We start from the raw sequence: 4,457 nt of genomic DNA, 5'->3' as shown, positions 1-4,457 counted from the left end.
AATCATTGAAAACCTGCAAGTGCAAGTACAACTGATATCTCTGAGAGTGAATTACATGTAGTCTAGGCATGGGCACATCCATCTAGAAGACATTGATAAGACCATATATAAAGATAGAGGTATGGTCGTAGGCATCCAATCAAAGAGTCATGTATACAATCACGAACCAATCGACGCAACCCAGACTAATGAAATCTTAGTCAGGGTCTTGAAACCCAACCGATCATAGTACAATTCCTAACATGCGAATAGATGTGCTAAAGTTGAGCATGGTAGAAAATCGCTTGATTACCAGCTAATGATGTAAACCATTAACAAGCACAAGAGAGACCACCAGTAATGTCAATGGTTCTTAAGATACTGCTAGTACAATCCACATAGTGTGAAGAATGATCTGGAGTTGAATACTCGTGGAATCACCCGATCAAAGACCAATGATGTAAGTTTGTCATCGAGTGTGAAGAACCTGCCATTAAAGCATGCAAGCTCCAAGGTACCGAAAGGGATCTCTAGATCGACTTCTTGGATAATGAGTTGGTGTTGACAGGAAGCTACTTGTCGTAGGAGGGCCATAATGTTTTCCTCATAAATGACATGAGACAAGGAACAAGAGAAAGATGGTGAAACAAAGAATCAGAGGGGGAAGTAAGGGTGCGAACTACAGAAGGATTATACTCTTGAACATATCGGTGACATGACTCCAGAATGTGGCAGCATTTTTGCACCAAGGTGTCACAGGTCTGACTGAGATAGAAAGGATCAAATGGAATGAGGAAAAATGATAACCCAAACCCCGGAAGGCTAATGATGATGAGAGGATATCCCAAACTCGGCGAGAAGAGAAAGTGTCGATGTTCAAGAGTGACTAGCTATCGTAAGTAACTAATGAAGATTTCCAAATTTCCCCCCTGCCATTACTGGTGAGTACCCCAATTATTTTTTAAAAGCAAGCTTGAATGGGATAGAATATGCTTGTAGTATAAGTTCGTCCTTCAGACAAATCCAACCTAGTGAAATTTTAACGAGCCGTAGGGAGGAGAATCTCAGGTTTCATCATGGTGACGAGTCCAATGCCGTAAGGGTTTAATGAGTCTGACATAGGTAAAACTCAGAGTCTTTTCATGTTTAGAGAGTTTGAAAAATACACGGAAAAGAAAAGTCCAGGTGGGACCCTTTTCGTAAGTTTGTGTCCCTCAAGCTCGAAAAGGTAGAAAACAATACTTGAGAGAACCGCTAGACCATTTCAATCAAGGAGCACTTTTCGTAACTAGTGTTCCCAATCTGAAAAAGTAGAAAACTTACTGGAGACACGATATTTCGTAACCAAAAACGAGCTTGAAATGACAAGAGGTTAGCCATATTTTCGTTTTTAAATGGTCAGAAAAGAGCTTAAAGAAGACCTCCATTTTTATTCTCTTTAACGAGTCAAAAAGGAAAAAATACTCAACAATCTTTTCATTTTTTTTACAAGTTAGAAAAATAGCTTAAAGGAGACTCGTCTTGGAGGAACAAGTGGTATAAAGGGTAGCAACTTGTCCTGGTAATGGTGGAACTGCTCAAAACATGTAATGGTCAAGAGGCTGGCTAATAAAACCACTCATCGTTGCAATTCCCGAGGAAAGGAAAAACAACCGAGTGAAAGCATATGATTGGCCAAAGAGATGGTGGTGATGGAATGAAACAACCAAGGCTCATCTAGTAGAATTTAGTGGATAAAAATGGCAATCATGAGATGTAAATCGAGTATGGGTTCATTTTTACACAAGCTTGAACCATGGAGAACTTTGCCTGGATTTGGTTTCATGTTTACACAAGCTTGAAACGAGAAAATATACTTGAATAAGTTCGCATGCCCCCAGCATAATGATTCAAATCAAGGTACATGCCCCCCAAGCTTCATTGCACGCAACTAGGTGGATGGAATTGAGGTTCACTTTCGAGATCTTGGAAAGAATCGACTCGGATTTTACGAGATCTTAATCAAAGACTCGATTTGGAAAAGGGATTTGTTTCATCTTTTAATGAGGTTTACATAGTAAAAGAACTATCCTCATAACCCTTGTTTCATTTTTTAACGAGGTTGACACAATATCAAGAACTTTCCTCAAGGCTCCTTGTTTCATTTTTTAATGAGGTTGACAAAAGAAAAGAACTCTCCTCAGGACTCCTTAATTCATTTTTTAACGAGCTTGACATAAGACAAGGAACAATGCTCCATGATCCGTGTTTAATTTTTTAACGAGGTTGACACAAGATCAAACTATCCTCAGATTCCTGTTCATGGGCCATATGAGAACATGGCTCCCCAGAGATCTTTACTGGATGGAAGAACTGTGCTTTGGGAGGAATACATTTCATTGGGTACCAATGACAGATTGGGTTCTAATGCCCCCAGTAGATGATGTACGATACCATCTGCATGATCATCAACAGAGGCGTAGATGAAACGGGTAGCCACATAATTGACCTGTGGTAGAGAAGGTACTGCTTGCGGAGAAGAACCGATAGGGGATGATGGCGGTACAGGAGGCACCAAGTAACTAAAGAACGACAATTGATCTATAGTCACAATTCTTCCATCATGTGGGAAACAAACCACACGGAAAAGTGAAGAAACAAGAGCCCCCATGGCATAAATATAGTCACAGACAAGGAGAAGACTGAAATCTAAAGCACCTTGGATGACCATCATGTCTATGCAGACGGTTTTACCTCCCAAAGTAACCAGGAACTTTGGAAGGATCCCCAAACGTTAACTAGTTCCTTCGATGAAAGCCAACAGCTTATGAGTGATAGGCACAACCTGTGGGGAGCCCAAAGCTTGCCAAGTAGTAGAAGGCACGAGGCTAACCAATGCACCTTCATCCGAGAGAGTGCTAGGTACTACCTTGTTATAGGCATGTATGGTAATCTAAAAATACACATAGTATGGAAGGCAGAATGCAGTTAAATGACTCCAGTCGAAGGAAACAATCGAACTACTTGGCGGGGGTATTATAGGATTGCTCCCCTGCTCTACAGGAACCGAAAAAGGACCTTCTTGATCAACTGGGATAAGAGGGTCATTCTCGGATGCAAGAGAATCTGACGAGATGAGAAGAACATGAGCAAAATGATCATGATGCTCTTCTGGAACAGAGTGAACAACTGGTGGCGAACCCAAGTCAACACTCTTTCCGACCAATGGTTGGTCAGGAATAGGCATAACATAACTAGGCTCAGGAAGAACAGTATGGACCAGAGATGAATCCAAGTCAATCTCTTTGTCAATAGGGAGAGGGTCTGAAGAGAGCCTCCAATAACCAACTAGAATTTGGGGTGAGGAAGTTGTAATACTTTCCAAAACGGCGGAAGCTTTATCCATGAGCGAACAAAGATGAAGGAGATGATTGCCTTCACAGAGCCTACAGGGGAATCGAATCTTCCCTTTCTTCTTACCACTGCCAGTTGATGGGGTAACATCATCATGAGCTTCAGAGGATGATGAGGGACGAGCTAGATCATTAGACAATGCTTCTAAGATCTTAGAAATAATAGGACAATCACGAAGAAGATGGTCACCCTTGCACAATTTACAAGGAAACTTAACCTTTCACGGACGATCAGAAGATGTCCTGACCTGAGGTGTACTCGGAGAAATAGTTGCACAGGCTGTCTTGCGCTTATCCAACTTCTTGTTCTTCATCGTCTTCCTTGTCTTCTTCTTAGCCTCCTAGTTACTGGATGCAAAACTTTCACGAGGCAAAGGAGGAGAGGAGGATGAAGAAACAGGGGAAGAGGGTGCAGGTTCAACCTTGGAATCATCATGTCGTGATTCAAATGAAGGAGACGATGGAACAAGAGTCATGACGCTTGGGACCACCGAGGGTGAAAACAACCAAACGAGCAAGCCAATGGTTAACCCATTCAAGGATAACATTGCTATATACGGAGCACCAACATTTCCAAAAGGAGGAGACGGACCAGGATTGCCATCTGGGGGAAGACCTTGACTGGTAGAGTCGAGGGTTGTGGCCATTGGAAACAACCTTGAAATACACTTGCAGTATAACTAATAACTCTAACTGTAACCGGGAATATTTCGTGGGCAATAAATTTTACGACACAGGAAGAAAACTTTTCCTTTTCATGTTTCAAGAGTCGAGAAAAGGACACAGAGGTGACTCTATCTCTTTCAAGGTTTAATGAGCCTGAAAGGACAAGTGCTCAGATGATCCTTTTCTTTTAAGGAGTCAAAAAGGAATGAAAGTGACTACTCTGGAGAACTAGACAAGATGTTTACTAGACAAACCGTAAAACTGCATATACACCTTGGTGATTAAATGAAAGAAAAATGACCAAGGACTTTCCGTACGGCAGTCAGTCTTCTCGAATGATGTGTTCGGTGCATTACAGTTTGTAAGGCGGCAGAGTCAACTTCCTATGGATGATAGGATGATAACATAGTGGGGTCTCCC

The sequence above is a fragment of the Pinus tabuliformis genome, chromosome J (assembly GCF_031772625.1).
Source record: "Pinus tabuliformis cultivar Carrire ecotype Pingquan chromosome J, CPIR1, whole genome shotgun sequence".
NCBI classification, from domain to species: domain Eukaryota; kingdom Viridiplantae; phylum Streptophyta; class Pinopsida; order Pinales; family Pinaceae; genus Pinus; species Pinus tabuliformis.
The sequence above is the reverse complement of the archived record's forward strand: the minus strand, read 5'-3'. Positions refer to the sequence as shown.